At 43.4% G+C, this 20490-nt stretch overlaps 1 long non-coding RNA gene across 4 annotated transcripts in view; it reads left to right on the top strand.

Moving 5' to 3' along the window:
- The window catches only part of LOC134624356 (uncharacterized), a 99890-nt gene that overhangs the window by 68703 nt on the left and 10697 nt on the right, over positions 1–20490 (top strand). For 3 of the 4 annotated variants that reach the window (XR_010093512.1, XR_010093515.1, XR_010093514.1), the window contains 2 exons: positions 5634–5721; positions 12178–12255. This is a non-coding gene — a long non-coding RNA (uncharacterized LOC134624356). Of the gene's footprint in view, positions 1–5633; positions 5722–12140; positions 12256–20490 lie in introns of all 4 variants that reach the window. The other variant, XR_010093513.1, reaches the window with a different exon arrangement.

Here is a 20490-nt window from a genome sequence, read left to right on the forward strand (position 1 = left end):
AAAGCCCTGGACTGCCCTATCTTGCGCCTTAATTTGTTTTTATATAATTGCGTGGAATGAGTCTTGAGTTGAATGTTTTTTAATACGCAAAAAGTACTTAAATAAGTGAATGGTAAGTTAAATTTTTGTCTTCTTTTTTTTCTGCTGATCTGAAAATTGATCCGATCCGTGACGAAAAAAACGTGATCCGATCTGAACCGTGAGACTTTTGATCCGTTGCACCACTACTTAAAACAATACCCATGAAAACTGTAGATTATAAGAGGAAAACTGCGGTGAAATCAAACCCTGTGATTATCTGTAAAAACAAACCATAAAAAGAAAACATACATATAAGTTTCAGCATAATCCCTTATCCTCACAGCCACAGTGAGTGTATTTAGCTGTATGTGAAAAACCACACATTAAATGATAGCTGTTATATGGGAAAAAACCCCAAAGCAAAATAAAAATCAAATAAATGAAAAAATCAAATAGGTTCCTGTTTAAACTCCGAGGAAGGAGTTTCAGGTCAGAGGTCGGTGTTTACAGCATCATCAGAATTAAACAGAGAAATATGAGAGAAGACCCAGAGTCAGAAGTAGCAGAGGAGACGTAGGTGGAGCAAACCGCCTCTCGCCAGCATTCAGTGGTGGAGCTGCAGGTGAGAAACAGAAGACAGGTGTGAGACATGATCTACTTCATGCGTTCTACAAAGTCTCATCACAAATATCTTCATAAAAGCAAAATGTCAGAGGAAGGTTTCCAGCACCATGTTGCATTTATGCCTCAAAGGATTAAGACAGTTCTGAAGGTAAAAGGGGGCCAACCCTAACAAGGTGTACCTAACAACACGAGCAGTGAGTGTAGATTGTTGAGAACAACTATGAATTTTATTGTAAGTCATTATTAAACTAATTGTCCAATAACTCCTTGTACCTCAGCCAGTGTGAGACGTTATATCAAAGGGCCTTCATACCGTTTAAATTCTCTATTTATTTCTTACTTGATCTAATTAAATAATACAAGGAGCTTTAACTGAGAGAACAACGCTCCATGTGTCCCCCAGTGCAGCGGTCCCCAATCCCCGGGCCTCGGACCGGTACCGGTCCGTGAGTCGTTTGGTACCGGGCCGCGAGAGTTGAGGCTCAGGTGTGAAATGTATGGTTTTCATGGTTTTTATCGGTTTTCAGCGTTATTTTGTTATCGTTTTTATCATTAACTCGGTTTTCCTGGGTCTTTTCACGTGTGTTATGAATAAATCTTCTTTTTTTCAGTACCGGTACTAGTTTTATTTTGTTGTATTTATCCGCGACACCTTAAAGGCCGTTCTGTGAAAATATTGTCGGGCATAAGCCGGTCCGTGGCGCAAAAAAGGTTGGGGACCACTGCTCCAGTGCACCCCCTACCCTCCTTATGCAAGGACTTTGGTGACAGTGAGAAAAGCTCCCTTTTAACAGGAAGAAACCTCCAGCAGAACCAGGAGCAGAGAGGGGCGGGGCCACCTGAGAGACTGAGGGGAGGAGAGGTGAGGACAAAAGACACGCTGGGGAAGAGAGCCAGAGTTTAATAATAGGTATGATTCAATGCAGAGAGGTCTATTAACACGTAGTAGCTGAAGATGGAACACTCAGTGCATCAGCAGTCTAGACTGCAGCGTAACCAAGGCAACTGTATTAGTGATTTGGCGCTGTATGAGGATCAGAGAGAAAGGATTGTGGACGGCTCTACAAACTCACCCTCTAGATCAATTATCAGCTGGATGGTGTTGATGGTGTCAGCGTTCTCAATGGGAATCTTCCACTGGTGTATTTCTTTGTCGACAGCCAGACACTCATATGTTCCAGTCTCAGGCAGCATCACATCCTGCAGGGCCAAGGACAAATTTCCATTCTTCATCCCGATGTCCATCAGATGCACGCGGCTTGAAGGTGGATACTTGTTGGCTTGATGAGACGTCTTGCTCTGGTACAAAAGCACTTCTTCTGGCTTCACGTCAGTTCTCCTCCACACTACAGCCGCGATGGGATAATCTTTTTGAACCTGACACGGCAGAACGACGTCCTGTCCACGCACAGCTCGGATGATTGTCAGGTCTGCAGGACAGAGGAGACAACACAGGACAGAAAGACTGTTTTCAAGCTCCTTTCATGACAAACAGTCATAAAATATTGGCTCATGTGATTTGAAAGTCTTTCAGTTTTCATCTATTCAAATGTAAAGAATTTAAAGAGCATCCCAACTTTTCTGGGACTTGGATTGTAAACAGCAATCACTGATCAGTGTTTTATGCATCTAAAGGTTGGTACATAAATAATGATTAGTGCAGTCAGTGTTTGAATATCCACAGAGACTCCGGATCAGGTAATTGAAGTAGTAGATGGAATCTGAAGTGGATTACTCATCCGCCCTGTGAAGCATCAAGTAGGCTCTAAAAGCTCTTTTTGCTTCTTTTTTGTTCCGCTGTTTTGAAAAAGTGCAGAAATGAATTTTTTTTTAAAAATTAAGTATTATTATTATTGTTAAATCCTGTCTGGCTGATGTAGGAGGCAGAACCATGGTCTGAATGTACTGTGTGTGTGTGTGTGTGTGTGACTGTGGGGATGAAGGAGCTCATTGAAGTGCCATTAGAGCTGATCCAGAGCAGGCAGCTTCAACGCTGACTCAGCAGCAGTGAGCCTGATATTTCTTTGTAACATAGCTCGAGTGCTGCTTTGTTTCCTTTGCTTTGTGTTTCTATCTGTAGCATCGTGACTGTACGACAATTTTCCTGTGACGCACCGTGAAACAGCGAGCGCCGTATGAAACACTCAAGCACTTAGCCGTCCTTGTTTAACTTTACATATCCTTCTCTGCTGTGCAGCTTCGCTACTTTGAAGAAACACTGTTTGTTCTCAGTGAGTCGTTTAAACAGTACTCTCCACACACACACACACACGCACACACACACGCACACACACACACACACGCGCACACACACACACACACACACACACACACACACACACACACACACATATGCACAATCCATTTTCGAAATGAAGTGTTTATACTTTTAGTCCGTGTAGCTGCTGATATTTAACCCATGAGTGTTGTCTGAAGAAGAGGACTGTTGCCATGGTAACCCCTGCATGAATGGATGCTCGTAGCCTCGTTTTTCTCTTGTTAGTATTTTTCTCTAATTCTCATGATTTTCCCACGTCTGAAAATAACACACCAGGACATAATCACTACCATGTTTTAGCAAAGCAACTGTCTCTAATTTTATGGCAATTTGGTTTTAATGGAGAGAGAACGAAAACTTGAGAAAAAAACAGGTGAAAGTGTGTGTGTGTGCGTGTGTGTGTGTGTGTGTGTGTGTGTTACTATACTTGTGGGGACCACATTAAGATTCTTGGCCTCACGAGTTTGAAGTCATTTGTTGAGACAAAAATGTGGTTTTAGTGTCAGAGTTACAGCTCAGTTAAACTCACATTCACACCTACAGGCACTTTATTGTTACCAGCTAATCTAACTGAGGAGAAACAAACACAGAGCCCGGCCTGATGGTGGAATCAATGGAGAAACTTTAAAGTTTAAACTTTGTGTTAAATCGTGTAAGTCAGAGAGAGACCTAAAAGGTGTAGGTGGACATCACATGATTAAATATCAACAACTTGATTGGTGTGAAGACGTGATGTCCAGTAGGAGAGGAGGGAGAAAGAGTGAGCAGGTATAAAAGTGAGGTGTGGAAGACATTTGAGGTTCTTACCTTTAGTCTTCTGGCTTTCGGTGTTGCTGTCACTTGGTGTTTGCTCTCTTTGTGGTGGAGTATCACTTCCTGTTCCTGTTACAACACACACAGTGAGGGCCATAATAAACTTTCTGAAGCTCATATTGAAAAAGGGTTAATTACTCGAGGCTTTCCAACACAGTCCTCTTTGGTGACATCTGCTGGCCAAACTTATGAAGGGAGGCTTGAATCTACAAGTTACAACGAAGTTCTTCATTATGATTGTCCACTTAACAGAGCCAAGCTGACAGCTTCTGTTTAACATCATGTGAAAGTTTTGTCACTGTACATTTCAGACCTGGGGGCAGAATGATGGCCGGGTTGTTATTTAGAAACAGGCAGAGCTTCCTCTTTTCCTCGCTGGCTCCATGACAACTCTCATTACCACACACGCTGGTTCACTTTCTCTCCCACAGAGACAGCACAGCACAGCACAAATCCCACCGATGATTCACTTCTTTATAAACCATTGAATGAGGTTCTGAAGGAGAATTGATTGACTGATCACTAACTCTGTTCAGACGAGCCTGGGCACAGTGTTTCTGAAGCATTGCGTCAATCATTTTGACACATGTCAGTAATCACTTATTGTGTCTTTAGGGTTTCACTAGCTTAGTTTAGTTCGTAGCTGACTCGCTTACAGCTCTTCACCTGTCCTTCCTGCACTTTTCTGCTCCTTGTGTTAGATGTTTAGTTACTCCTCGGCCTCCTTTAGCAGTAATAATACTTGTTATAATTGTAGCCTACTTGCAGCTCTGGAGGCCAGGATTACTGAATTGGAGACTCGGCTTTGCCCTCTTGATCCACTCGGCGGCACACACCGGCTGGGGATCAAACTCTGGTAATTGGCGATGCTGTTCTGAGACATGTAAATGGACTTATTTTATGCTTTTCTGCTCTATCTGAGCGCTTAATGTGCTTTACTCAACTTTCCCCATTCAGCTATTAACACTCTTTTGCACAAGTACTTTTTTCTGTGCTCTTTCTCTAGAAAAGCTTTCTATCTAACATATACATGCATTCATACTCCAATAGATGCATCAGAGAGCAACCTGGGGTGACTATCTTGCCCAAAGATATTTGGCACATAGACTGATGCAGACCAATCTTCTGGCTGGTAGTGACCTGTTGTCCCACCTGCAATCAGGCTGCTGGTATGTGTGCGCGCGCCCGTACGTTTGGCATGTGAGCGCGCGTCCATGTTTGTGATCAGCGCAGCACTGAAGGCGCTGCCGTAAAGCGGAGTGTAGAAGCGCAAGAAAACTTGCGCAGCGGACGAGAGGCGGCTGTCTCCACTGCGGCTCACAATGACGGCTCACTGATCCGCGGTCCCGTGAAGGCTGAAGAGACGATGATGATTTAATTTCTGAAACAAAACTAGTGTTCTAGTTTGTGTTCAACCCGGGCTCTTTAGGGCGCTGAACACTCGCTCTCTCAGAACATTCGCGCTCAGAAAGAAGCGCGCATAGTTAAAGCAGACTAACGTGATAACAGGTGAAGAGACGAAGGTAAGCGGTACGGTTTGGTGACGTCACAGTGAAATCCAGCTTCATGGCTTCAACACTGAACAAATCCGGTCCGCACAGAGACAGACTTCATCCTTTTACTTTAAACGTACATGAAAAATGAAGCTGACACAGGAGCTCAGTGTCACAGCTGGAACAACATCAGCTGACATGAAAGAAAAGCAGACATTTGTTCCTTGTTAGCAAAGAGCGTGAGGGAACTACAGAGAGGAGGAGGACACAGTGGACCAGCCCTCAGACCTGTGTGTCTCACACTGCCCTGTGATTACACTCCACACAGTTTCATTAACACTAATGAAAAGACAAAGTAATAAGTTACTGTAGTTCTCAGTTACAGCCTCATGTTCTCTTTTCAGACATCATTAGGAGGGAGGACGACCCCCCAGTCTGAGGACGATCCACCACATGAATGGGGGACAGGAGGCGCAGCTTCCAGCCCAGCTGGTAGGAAAGTCCTCCTCAACTTCTCTGTAACTATGGACTCTGCCTGTTGTCATGCGTGCAGATGTTTCAGTCCACAGTGATGTCAGTCAGTGCTTTTTAAAGATGTGCAGGGTGTAAAATCTCCTGTTTAAATGTTAAATGTTCATTCACTTTGTTTGTGCTCCAAATTTCATTTATTTATTTCACACATGGTTCATTTCCTACATACAAATCCTCTTTCCCATTATTTCACTTCATAGATAAAACAGTTCAATATCGCCTCTTGTTTTGATGCTGTGCCCCCATAAAAACACCCTGAGCCCGTACTGGTATATCTGGTGTGGAAACGCCACTGCTGTCAAAATTTGTCTTCAAGTGTTTTCCACAAAAATGCTCCTTCCACTCATTATTATGTCCTTTTCCTGCACACTGAAATCTGAGGCAAAGCTTAAACATGACTATTTCCTATAAACTACAAACACAAGAGCCTCGAATCACTGCTTTTACTTCTCATGTGCATGAATCAGTGTCTGTCATTCAGCACAGAGACTTCAAACACTTCTACAAAACAATCAAGCGCTCCTTCCAAATCTCATATTTGAGCACACGGTAATAAAAACTCTTGACATGTAAAAGATAATCAGTGCCGATGTCTGAATCTTCACAGAAATGCAAAAATAAACACGTAGCATAGAAAAGAAAACAGCAGATTTTTAGTCACAGAAGTGAAGAAAATGCTGTTTTCATTTTCCTTCCATCATCAGAAGAGTCTAAATGATGCACACGTGTAGAAACAGACACATATACCTGTGCATGATCACTGCTGTGCAGACAAAACACACCATTTCCATCTTTCTCATGCAAACACTCACCTACAGAAGTTGTAAAGAGGCAGAGAAGAATCAAAGCCAGCACAGCTTTCCTGCACATGTTTGTGTTGTCAGCAGTGACGCTGCTCAGAGCTGCTTGGTCCTCTTGGGTTTGGGTGATGTGAGCGCTCACAGCAGCAGGACCACAGGGGTACAGACCTTTATACACTTGTGCATGTGTGTCTGTTGACAGCAGTCACGTGCTCATGATGCGTCTGCCCATCACTGTCACACTCACTGTTTCCACCAGCACATCCACCCAGCTGAGCAGCTGCATGCATGTGTGTGCACTCATACATGCAGCTGCTCACAGTGATGTCAGACTGCAGGTCAGTAACCACGGTTACAGGCGATGCTCTGAAACTGATGACTCCCAGTCAAAGATGTCAGGTTATTGTTTCCATACAGAATCAAGACTGAAGTCTAATAAATCCACTGTATGTTTAGATAGTGTGTTAGTGCCTTGTCTCCTCCCTCCTCGTGTCTCAGGTGAAACTTGCCAAGCTTGTGTGATTCATCTGTGCAGAGCACAACACTAAACAGCTGAGCTAAACACAGACGGAGGAGATCCTCTGTCTCTCACAGCAAGGAACAGTTTGTCAGAGCAACACATGCTGTTAAGGAAAAAATCTGTGTTTCCAAATGTTTCTCAGTCTTTCACAATAAAAGCCTTGTTAGTACAAAACTGTCCAGCAGCTATTAGGAAGGCCTTTAATTTGAAATAGATGGAAAAGGAAGCAGAAAAGATCAGCCAGCTTCAGCGGTCAGAAGGCTATGTGAATATTTTTTGTCTGAACTGGCAGGAAGTAACACTTTTATTGTTTTTGGTGACTTTCAGAAATCTTCCAGCCGCTATAAAATAAAGTTATGCTGGTAGCATCGCTATTGCAGATGGAGGGCTCAGCCGCCTCCAACCGAGTAAAGAGGTTCAGACTCAGCAACTCTGATCATACATTGGAGTCAGCACAGAGTGTGAAGACATCATGGAGCTCTGTGATTGGTAGATTGTCCAAACTAAACTCGGTGATACAGTTTCCTCGTCCTCCCGTTTTCTTCTGAGCAATGAAAGGGCTGATCAGCTGATCAGCATCGTGACATGAGTACTGGATCCAAATTTGAAGTTCTTCTCTCTGACCAATGAAATCTGACCCGGAATTTGGGAAAAGTCCAGGAAAGTTGTTTTCCTGCATTAACGATTCTGCTCACAGCCTGAGTGACCTTTGACCTTTAACCCCTGAGCTTTGCAGTGAGCCACAAAGTTCATACCCTGCTTCTTTTTCCAGTTGAAAATATTGTTAATTATAATTAAATATAGTTAATTTCTTTCCACAGCAGAGCCTGACACAGCGCTCCACACCTTCACCTTCATCACATTTGTGCTTCCTGACGTTCAGCTGCTTCCTAAACTTCCAGACCTCTAACTCAAAGGTAGGAGATCACTCCACTGCACTGCAGACAGATTTCAGACTCTCATGAATTCCTTCTAAGGCCTGGTGTGGCTTTGCTTCCAGCTACATGACACATTTATTCACACCTTATGAACCAATCAGGAGCCTCCTACCTGTTGCCACAGACGCCTTGTTAATAAAAGGAAATCAGTGTTTCTGTGAGCCGACGAGCTGAACTCAGACTTTTCACTTAAACCACCTCTTATTTCTTTCTTCCTATTTTTAACTTGTATCTTTTCTGTGGTTTGTTTTCAACAGAGAAAATGCATCTTTATAAAGCATGTGAGAATATTCAGTCTGCTCATTGTGTGTTGGGGGCGGGAGCAACAACAGGAAGAAGGTGCTGTGGACTATTGGTTGATGTCACAGCTCATTGCTATCCTGTACAGATCTTTGCACATCTGTAGAACTGCATCCCAGGTTGCAAAGCACACGTGGCTACAGGAAGTTTTTTAGCTCAAACTTATAACAAACTTAACTTAACAAACGTATATCTGGTTGTTGGTTCAGACGCAGACTGAACACGAGAGATCCTAGAAACTAAGAGGGATCACAAAAACACAAAGCCCACTACACAAACTGTACGTAAAACACAATGTGACCAAACAACTATCTTAAAAAGGTGAAAGCTGGTCTGGAATCAGTGAAGTCCTTAGTGACCCTCTCCTGCTCTGTCTCCACCCCAGCCTGCAGGCCTTCACCTCTTCAGGCCAGGAATCCACAGTCTGCCTCCCTGTGCTCCGTCGGCTGACGTTCTCTGTACAGCAACTCAGTTTTGTGCTCGTGCTGTTAGTCTGAGATCTCTAGTCATTAACACAAACATTAATTATGTTTTCGTTTGAGGATCAATCAGTGAAGAAGACGCGCTACCGTAAACCTCAGTGTAGAACCGCAAGAAAATCCACCCGCGGCTGCCGTCACGTGACCACATGTCCTGGCGACCACCACCACCCTCCCCATTTCAGACGCAACGACCACCATCACACCTCGTACCCCCTTTTCCTCCTCCCTGAAACTCAGAATACACACTGAGGATGTGAGCCGACTATTTCAGAAACAGAAGCCCAGGAAAGCCCCCGGACCAGACGGTGTCTCACCCTCCTGCCTCAAGACCTGTGCTGAACAGCTGGCTCCCATCTTTACGCGCATCTTCAACAGATCCCTGGAACTGTGTGAAGTTCCATCCTGCTTCAAACGCTCCACCATCATCCCTGTTCCCAAGAAACCCACCATCACAGGACTGAATGACTACAGACCTGTCGCCTTGACGTCTGTGGTCATGAAATCCTTTAAACGACTGGTGTTAGACCATCTGCAGGATATTACAGGCCACCAGCTGGACCCTCTGCAGTTTGCCTACCGGGCAAACAGGTTGGTGGATGATGCAGTGAATATGGGGCTGCATGGAGGTGGACCCCTGCCTGGTGGCTTGGATCTCCGACTACCTCACTGACAGACCACAGTACGTCAGGCTGAAGAACATCACGTCTGACACTGTGGTCAGCAGCACAGGAGCACCACAGGGAACTGTGCTGTCCCCTCTTCTCTTCACCCTGTACACCTCTGACTTCTGCTACAACTCTGAATTATGCCACATTCAGAAGTTTGCAGATGACACAGCCATCATGGGGTGTATCTGGGATGATCAGGAAGAGGAGTACAGAAGTCTGGTGAGGAACTTCGTCACATCGAGTCACACAAACACCTGCAACTCAACACCTCAAAGACTAAGGAACTGGTTGTGGACTTCGGGAGGTCCAGAGAAGGTCCAGTGCCAGTACAGATAGAGGGGGAGGAGGTGGAGGTGGTCAACAAGTACAAGTACCTCGGGCTGTGGGTGGACAATAAACTGGACTGGTCATGCAACACAGAGCACCTGTATAAAAAAGCCCAAAGCCGACTGTACTTCCTCAGGAGGCTGAGGTCTTTTAACATCTGCAGGAAGCTCCTGAGGATGTTTTACCAGTCGGTGGTTGTTGGAGTACTTTTCTATGCTGTGGTGTGCTGGGGGAGCAGCACAGCAAAGAAGACTCATCCAGGCTGGAGAAACTGATCAGGAAGGCTAGCTCTGTGGTCGGCATGAAGCTGGACACTCTGGTGTCAGTGGCAGAGAAAAGGACACTAAAAAAGCTGCTGGACATTATGGACAATGCTGGGCATCCTCTGCACACGGCCATAAACAAACAGAAGAGTCTGTTCAGTGACAGGTTGCTTCTCCCAAAGACAAGAACCAACAGACTTAAAACCTCCTTTGTCCCACACGCCATCAGATTGTTTAACTCCTCTCTAGAGGGGAGAGGGAGGTGAAAGGAGGGGGGAACAACTAAGCTGTAGTGCCTCTTCACTTCACTGTGCAATTACCTTTGTGCAATACTTTTGTTAAATAGTCAACGGTGCAATAGACTTTAATACTTGAAATGTGCAAGTCACTTGTATTTTTGTTTTTTATTTTTTATTCTTATTTATTCTATGTATCCCCTTCATATTTTTTTTATCTATATATGTCTCTGTATTTATATGTGTATATATAAATAATATTCTCCTCACACTCTGTAACTTCTGTCGGTGTTGTGCTTTTTGGAAACCGAATTTCCCAGAGGAACCCACACGAGGGATTAATAAAGTTCTATCTTATCTTATCTTATCTTATCTTATTACATCCTGCAACACCTCGACAGCCCAGGAACTTATGGGTCCTGTTTGTGGACTTTAGTTCGGCTTTTAATATCATCGTGCCTGAACTTCTCTCTTCCAAACTCTCCCAGCTCAGCGTGTCTCCAGCTACCTGTCAGTGGATCACCAGCTTCCTGACAGACAGAAAGCAACAAGTGAGGCTGGGGGAGATCACCTCTGAAACTCGGTCCCTCAGTATTGGTGCCCCTCAAGGATGTGTCCTCTCACCACTACTGTTCTCCCTCTACACTAATGACTGCACCTCCAAGAACTCAGCTGTAAAACTCCTAAAGTTTGCAGATGACACCACCGCCATTGGCCTCATTCAGGATGGTGATGAGTCTGCATACCGGCAGGAAGTACTCTGGTGCAGTCAGCACAATCTGGAGCTGAACACGCTTAAAACTGTAGAGATGACAGTGAACTTCAGGACACATCCCTCAACTCTGCCCCCCGACACAGGAACAGTTTCTTTCCCCTCGCCATCTCCCTCCTAAACAGTTGACCTGTCTCACTGCTCCCACTGCTGGACTGCAACTACACCTTATGTACATTCTGTAGTATTCATTCCACCTCATTTCATTTCTGTATTTTATGTATATAAGTTTAGATTAGTTATTTATAGTTGGTTTACACAGCTTTGTGTATGTATGTGTGTGTTTTACATTGCTGTGCTTGAGAGCCACCATCTACCGGAAAGAAATTCCTTGTATTTGTCTGCACATATACTTGGCCAATAAACACGATTCTGATTCTGATTCTGAGTCACGTGTGTGGAGGCTCAAGCGCAGCACTGTGTACCTGTATTGTCTTTGTGATTTACGAACATATATAAAGATGTTCGTGTTGGAGTTTAACCTGCGACGTAGAGGAGCTCATTACCATGGAGCCTACCGACAGGAGAAGGGGTTTCCCTCCACGGCAGCACTTTGAGTCACACATCACCACCACCAGGTGGAGCACCAGTCTGATCACAGATTGGAGGAAACATAGTGGATGGTCAGGTGAGCTGTAATCAGCTGATAAACAATCAAATCAAAGACAGAAAACAGGATGAAGCTTCATGAATGACAACAAGGGAAAACACAATCCACAGCAACACTGACTCCACACTCAGCCTCCCAGTGACTGTGAGCTTACACGTGTCACCGGTGCCACACTCTGTGGACCCCACTGTGCCATGAGATGGTGATACAAGTTTTCCACACTGAGTCCTGGCTTCAGTTGGTGAGTCCATCCGGCAGAGACGTGGAGACACAAAGACTGAGAGCTGCTGGACAGTTTCAGGTGTTACATTTCAGGTCAGGTTCACGTTTGTGCTCTAGAACCTGATGTAGAAGTTTCAGCATGAAAGCACACGATGATGGGGCCGAGGAGCAGCTCTTTACTGACTTCTTGTGGTTCTACGTCCTTTTCCTGCTTAATAAAGTTCAGCTTTCTTCTCCTGCAGATCCTTTGACGAGTCTTTTTCTGTCCCCATGGCTCAGGACCCAACAATGTTGGTGCAGCTCCGGACCTGCAGCCGTCTGTCTGAAGGCCTGAAACTCCTCCCACGCTGATCACAGGTGAGCATGGTGACCTTCAGTCTGGTAAACCTGTGACTGTTTCTGTCCAGCTCAGCTGTTGGACAGTAAAGAATTTCAGCCACCAAAGAGAAAGAAAAGTGTCTGTATTATGATTCGTTTTCTCTGAAAGTAATCACAGATCCCTGCAGGGTGACTGAACACTCGCACACACTTCCAGCTGCACTGTGGAGGAGCAGTGATGGGATCCTGTCAAACATGAATGAACCCCATCCAGTTTATTAACATGCTGATTTATTGTATTTATTGTCTTTGCTGTAACTGAAGTTCATATCTAGTCTCCTGAGCACGACCCCGGCACTCTCCTCCTGTTACAGGTGGGATTGGATTGGCTGTAATACTCATGCCTGATTTAGGCTCCTCCCACAGGATAGACAGAGAGACTATGGCATTATCATGTGACAAAACCTATTCTGTTAAATCTTTCTGTACTTCCTGATTAGTGACCACATCATTTAGCACAGCCTCATTAAATCTGCAGACTTATTTAATATATTTAAAGTTACAAGCCAGAAAGGGAGAGACGGAGAAAGAGAGCCAGGGACAACAACGTTACATTAGAAAGGTATAGTAATCATCCACAACTATTTTCAGTTGCAGATGATAAAGGGTTCAGAAATTTTATTCATGTGTTGTCATTCATTTGTGTTGTTTCATTTTAAATTTGTTTAAAAGGAAAAAGCTGAAAATTTAAATAGTTAAAAGTTGAAATGGGAATAGTTGGTTTTTGTATTTTATGATTTATTTATTACATTTTATGTGGAGTGAATAAATAAAAGTATATTTATGGTGGCCCCTAGAGACAAAGCACATACAAACCCCAAAACATGTACAAAACACAACAGAAGTGCTCCAGGATGCTAGGGGCAGTGTTGAGCTTTCGTTACCTAGAGGCTACACAAGCCAGGAAGTACCAAGGACCGGATTTGGTGTGTGGTAGTAACAGGTAAATGAACATTTTTTTTTAAATTATTTGATTATATATGAGTGCTTGTGTATAAATACACAAACAATACACATATGCTTTCAATTGTGTAATTTAAGTGATGTAGGTACCTCTATTTTGGAAGTTCAGTTAACGCTAGAAATGTGTTTTGGGGTTTGTACGTGTCTCGAGGGGCCACCGCATATATTTAAATATAAACATATATAAATAAAACCACTTTTTTTTTACATTAGTAATTCCTTTTGGGCATAATTTTATATTATTGTTAATAATAAATTAATTAAAGCAACAAAACAACCTGAAGAGACGGTTGGGAGGCGAAAGAGCCGGCTTTTTTAGTGAGCCAAGCCGAGAGAGCCGGCTGTCTAAAAAGAGCCGGAAATCCCATCACTAATGCATGGGCTGGGCTGTAGTTGTTCCATAAGGTTTGAAAAACTGAGCTTTAAAATTAATAGCAGTAATAGAAACGTAGAGAGGCCAAAAGTGATCCCTGACTGTTTTAGGGGCTTTTTGAGAATAAATAGAACCAGATGCAAAGCATTGAAACATGTTAAAAAAACAAAAGCCTTTTTAAATGCAGGGCAGTTTCGGCCCGGAAGCAGGATTCGTCATGTCATCGCTTAAAGACCAGATAGATCTTTCCGCCCAATTCTTCTTTGTCTGCAAAATCCATCAAATAAAATGTTGTCAAAGAAAAAGTCTCTTTTTAAAACTTGTTTTATTAGTGATTTATGAGTTTTCATAATGTCACCTGTTTCACGCACAGACAAAATTTAAATAGAAAAACAGAGTTCACAGACACAAAGGTCATCAAAGGATCCTATATGAATGTTTACAGAGCAGCTGATGGGAGGAATAATCAGGGAGTAAAGTTGTGTCTGAGCTTCTTTAATCAACACTGACGCTCATCAGAGGAACAAAGAGGCTGTGAACAACCGTGGACCCTGCTGCTCTCCACAGAGCTCTGACACACCCTCATGAGAGCTGATTGGTCAGTAGACGGGCTGGTCGTACCTGCTGACCACTCACCTGTTCCAGACCAGGCTAGGGTTACCATGGTGATATACATTCCACCTTCATAGTTAGAGTTAAGCATCAGACGGCAGGCCTGAGATCATGATGAAGACAGCGTGTTGCGTAAAGCAGTTTCGCCCCGGTCATATTTTACATCATTGTGTGTCGCTGTGATTGTCTCGTTCATATGATACGACTTTCACCTGCTGGCAGGTAGAACAAATACTCACTGACTTCTTAAAGGAAGCAGGTGTCAGATAATATGTGTGAAACAAGGGAGGTGTTAGAGCTTTATTTGTCCCCATGATGGACAGTTTCTTCCTGCAGGAGGCCACAGAGCAGCTCCTTCATCCAGAGGTCGTTTGCTTTCCCCGATGTGTAAATCACAGCAATTTTAAACAAAGGGACTTCATTGGCTGGTCGACGGACCCACCCTCGAACGCTCTCTGTATTTGTGAATTTAGTCAAAGTGAAGACAATGAAGCCAAACTGCATCCTGACACACGAAGTGAACGACAGATAAGAGTCAGTGTTCATTTATGATTGAGTTTAGTGGTTATTTAAGCCTCTACAGTCTTTTATTTATAATCGCTTAATTTCTGCTCAGGCAGGTGGAGGTTTTTCTGCTCCTGCTGCTGGCGGAGCTTCAACAGATGAAGCAGAGGATTTCTGTCTGCATCTATAATAAGCACTTTTTGAATCAGAGCCACAGATGGACTGTGAACATCACACTGCTGAGCGGCTCACATGAACTGTGGGCATTCAGTTATAAGGAGGAGCAAATATAAGAGTTCCTATAAAGCTTCAGCTTACTGTATGTGATGTCATGTATCTGAGAGCAGCTCCCCCCCCCCCTGCTGAACATGAGGAGGAAAGCAGCTTTGAGACACTTTGTGTGAGACATTGCCTCCAATGAGACGACAGTGGCTCACAGCTCATTTAAGCTTCAAACTTACTTTCTCACTCAGTGACATGAAATTCCCTTCATACACGGTCTTCACGTGTTTGTTTAGTTTATCTTCCTGCTCCTTTAATTAACAAATCAATTCAGAGTTGGAGGAATTATGAGAAAGTTAGAAAAAACCCATAATAACAGTGGGACGAGTGGGCTTACTGCATCGGTGCATCCACTAAAACATGAATTCACCATGGCAACAGAGTCATCTTCACTTAGAAGATACAGAAGTGTGTTTTTTTCTATTTTCTAAAAGGATTTATTTTGGGAGGTATAGCTCTGTGTGTGTGTGTGTAGGTGTGTGTGTGTGTGTGTGTGTGTGTGTGTGTGTGTGTGTGTGTGAGCACTGAGACAGTAATAGCTTTGGATTGGTTTGAGAGGTACATCATAATTGGCTCATTGTCAACAAACAACCTTTTCTAAGGAAGTCTTGAAACTACACAGGAAGGATTCAAACACAGGGACCGAAATAATAAGTGCTTTATTAAAACCATCATCATCATCATCGTCATCATCAAGTATTTCCATCATCATGATGGCACGTTGCTTTAGAGCCGAGTCAGCACGTGGCCTGTTGGCTCATATTCTACATCATTGTGTGTCGCTGTGATTGTAAAGTGCATATGATACGACTCTCACTGATAATACGTTCAAACAAGCGAGCTGTTCAATTCTAAAGCTTCATTTGTCCCCATGATGGACAGCACCTCCACCACCTGCAGGAGGCTGTGGAGGCTCTGAGAGCTCCTTCAGCAGTGACTGTCACAGCCACTCTGTGCAGTGCACACACACACACACACGGTGTCATGGAGTACAGGAACTGTTAACGCTCTAGCATAGCATCAATATACAGAAGAGCAAGCATGCCCAGTCACTGACGACACACGCTAGCTGTGCCTTCATTAGCAGTTAGCATTAACCATGCTAACTTCCTGTTACTGTGTTCTCTTCAGTCCTTAGTGTAGTAAAGTGTAATGTAGTAATTGGGTATTTTGCACACACATGGGGCCTTGGAGGCCAGCTGTGTTATTCAGAGGCTGGTGGGTGGGGCTGCTGCACTTATTCACGCCTGCCCCCCCCCCCCCCACCAATTTTTGCAACACTCCAGTTTGGTTCTGATTATATTTTAGTAGTTTCTGAGTTGAGGAGAATAACAAGACATATAACATTCGATGTAGCCTCATTGTTGAGTATTAAGCACAGATTAAAGACGTTTAAACTGAAGAATCTCTGAGCAGATGGTGCAAACAGCGAACAGCTGCTGCTGAAGATGCTGCAGTCCTCAGGTTGGAGGAACAGACAGTGACACACAGACAGGTGGGCTGCAGTAACACTTTAATACAGGACACCATCAACAGTGAGTCCATCACATAGTCACAGAGTTATCACAGTACAGTCACAGGAACATGGTTACAACATGACAGCAGCTGTTGAGCCAGGCTCCCTGCATCATCCAGACAAATAAAAACAAACTATAAAGTGAGGCTGGAACCCACAGCACTGATGCTTTTCTCTGTCACATGTCAGTCTCTTTGGACTTCACGCTGCTGAGTTTAAAGACGTATGAAATGAGCCTCCACCCTCTGCTGCTCCCTGAGCTCCGCTCACGTCTGTCATTAGGCCAGTGCAGCAGCTGACTGCATGTTTGAGGCTGAAGGTGTTTTTCCTGTTAGTGATATTCAGTCACATTCCTGCTCTGTGTGCGTCTCTGTAACAGTGACATTCGTGTCCCTGCAGTGCTGATAAATCAGGATGTTTAAGGAGCTGAAGTCAGCAGAAACAGACGGAGCAGCTCAGTCTCACTGTTACATTCACTTTGTCACAATATTCAACTTTAAGGACACTTTCTGCAGACCTGAGGGAAATCCCAGAGATAACACTGTGTCAGGCTGCACACGAGCCGAAGGCAGCTTTTAAAAAGGCTTTTCTAAAGTAAAGAACGATGATTTACACAGAGGGACGTCATCATTAGACCTGCTCAGTCTGCAGGTTTGCTCACAAACAAGGAAACACTTTGTTACTTTCTGGAGTCTTGGTTGATTTTCTTTCTCTCGCAATTAAAACCAAACTGCCATAAAATTAGAGACAGTTTATTTGCTTTAAAGTGATAATTACGTCCTTGTGTGTAATTTAAACTGCTCTTTGTTCAAGTTTTAAGGTTTATAAATGAAGAAAATCAGAGTTAAGAAAGTATGAAGAAGTTAGAAAAAAATAATAACACGAAAAAATGAGGCTAAGTCCATCTGTGCATCCATTCATGCAGAGATTACCATGGCAACAGAGTCATCTTCTTCAGACAACACTCGTGTTAAGTATCAGCAGCTACACAGATAGATTTATTTGGCTTGTTTTGCATGTGTGTGTTTGCATGTGTGTGTGTGTAGAGAGTACAGTTTAAATGACTCACTGAGAACAAACAGTGTTTCTTGAAAATAGCGAAGCTGCACAGCAGAGAAGGATTTGTATAGGACGGCTAAGTGCTTGAATGTTTCGTACGGCGCTTGCTGTTTCGCGGTGCGTCACAGGAAAATTGTCGCACAGTCACAACGCTACAGATAGAGACACAAAGCAAAGGAAACAAAGCAGCACTCGAGCTATGTTACAAAGAAATATCAGGCTCACTGCTGCTGAGTCAGCTTTCTGCTCTGGCTCTGGATCAGCTCTAATGGCACTTTGTTTCAGAGCACAGTGTGTGTGCACATGTGTGTCGCTGTGATTGTAAAGTGCATATGATACAACTCTCACAGATATTGTGTTTAAGCGAGCTGTTCAGTTATAAAGCTTTATTTGTCCTCCATGATGGACAGCACCTCCACCTCCTGCAGGAGGCTGCGGAGGCTCTGAGAGCTCCTTCAGCAGTGACTGTCACAGCCACGGAGCAACTCCTTCATCCCCACAGTCACTCACACACACACGGACATCGCTGTAAACTGTGTGTTTTCTTTCTTTTTTCACAGAGAGTAGTGAGAATCAAGTGTGAGCATGACTCTGTTTGTGCCCGTTCAGCCATGACTTAGCATCTAAAGCAGGGGTGTCCAACATACGGCCAGCGGGCCACATCAGGCCCTGATACACGTTCATATGTCAGTTATTACTAATGATTAATGTGGAGCTGAATCTTCAGCCCTGCTGGTCTCCATGCAGACAGAGGTGGGACCATGCAGCCAATCACATGCAAGGACAGACTGGGTCACACCTTTGTGTAAAAGGAGGACAGCAAGTGCCGGTGCGTAATGGTACAGGCCAGGTACACAGAGAGACGGCAGCAGATTTAAATACATTAATGTCTTTACTGTTAGTGGAGTAAATTCAGTCTGTTCTGGGCAGACTTAAAGACTTTGTCGCTATACTTAGCAAGTTTTCTTTCCTAAAAAGCAACTAGTGACTTTTTCTGATGTTATTGGAGACTTCTGATGACTTTGTGAAGTGAAAGCTTTTTTGCAGCTGCTCACTCATTTAGGTCAAGTGCTACATTGCTGAACCTGCCATAGAGAATCTTGACCAAAATGAGGATGACCCACTCTTTCTGTGAGCCAGCACAGCCTGTGTGTGTGTGCGTGTGGAGGAGTGTCTGAAAAAAACACCCAACTAGCCTTTGGACCAGACTAGTGAACATCATTTTTTCACATTGCCACTTTTTTCTGTTGTGACCTTTTGGTCCATTTAGCTTATTAATGTAGTTTGTTGACAACGTTATGGTTAAAAATCTTCTTTTACTGTTACTTTTTTTTATCACAAGGATTAAAACTACTTAAAAACACACAGAGAACAAAGTAACTCAGCCACAGTGCCTATTTTAGGTCACTTTTGCCAGACCCAAGCCCAGATAAAGAAGCAGGGATATTGTGATATTAAAAAAAACAGTAATTGCTGAAAGAAATGTAATTTGTTCTAAATATATTCTACAAATAAATAAATAAATGCAGGGAGGGTTCTGACTTTATGTCTCATGTTATATCTCCTACAGCATCCATTACAATTACATAAACAATTATGCAAATTAGGTTGTGTTGTCATTTATTGACTTCTAGCGACTTTTAGGACAGCCAGTAGTGATTTTCCTTACTGAGGAGTTAGCAACACTGGTTCTGGAGCCTGAAATGTAAACGTGTGCAGAGTCTTTTAGTTTTGTTTACAGTGGATGAGAAACGGTTTTACTGTTTGCTAAAAGAGGTGGACTGTTTTGGTGGGACAGTTTAAAACAGATCAAATGTGTTCTTTAAACTTACTGCACTTCTGATTGGACCTTATTCACTGACAGAGGTTTGTAGTTTAGTTATCTTCTTGTTTTCATCATAAAAGGCCTGTACAAACACGCTAAACAAGTACATCCCTTAAAGCATGACTAGGGCTGCCACAATTAGTCGACTAGTCACGATTACGTCGACTATTAAAATCGTCGATGACTAATTTAATAGTCGACGCATCGTTTGAAGCTTTATAAGATCACAAAAGACGCAGGAATAAGTAGTAGGATTTAAGAGTGTAATAACGGACTGAAACAGAAGATGGCAGCACTGCATGTACAAGGATGCCAGCTGCCGTTAAACCCCGAAGAAGAAGAAGCTGTGTCCCAGATTTCATAGCGCGGCCCTGCTCAGTTTCCAACAATGGCGGCAGCTAGTTAGTTTTAATATTGCTCTTATTATTCTTTCTGGGTCACAAAATAAACGTTTAACACATTTTCAGGCGAGAATGTAGCTGTGTAAACCTCAAATATCTGCTCAGTTTATCAAGACACCACATATTTTCAAAAGCGCTCTGACGTTTTCGGAGGCGTCTGTTACCCACTAGCTCGATAGCTAGCCGGTGTTCAAGGCTCACTAGAGCCACTGAGAACACCGGACTCCCGACAAATCGTTTTCAAACCCACCGCCGTCTTTCCCTACTCAGGTTAAACATGATATAAAAGTCACTTTAAGTCAATTTAATAAACTATCATCTTGTCTTTATTTTTAGTTAGCACATACCTTAAACACTTAAACCTAGGGATGGGTATCGTTTAGGTTTGATCCGATACCGGTGCCAAACCGGTACTTTTGAAACGGTGCCGGTGCTTAAACGGTGCTCGAACCGGTGCTTAAAGAATGGAGAACACAAAATTGGTCCAAAAACCTCTCATGGTTAGCTGTTTTTTTTTGTAAAAAGATAACAATGTAAGCCTTTTCTTTAGCTATAGGGCATATATGGTATCACTCTTGGCTGGAAGCAGTGCTTAAACAATGGGAAAAACACAAACTTTCCAAAAACCTCTCATGTTTAACTTTTTTCCACTTTTTCTTTGGTCATTTTAGCCTTTTTG

Source organism: Pelmatolapia mariae, linkage group LG3_W (genome assembly GCF_036321145.2).
Source record: "Pelmatolapia mariae isolate MD_Pm_ZW linkage group LG3_W, Pm_UMD_F_2, whole genome shotgun sequence".
Taxonomy (NCBI): domain Eukaryota; kingdom Metazoa; phylum Chordata; class Actinopteri; order Cichliformes; family Cichlidae; genus Pelmatolapia; species Pelmatolapia mariae.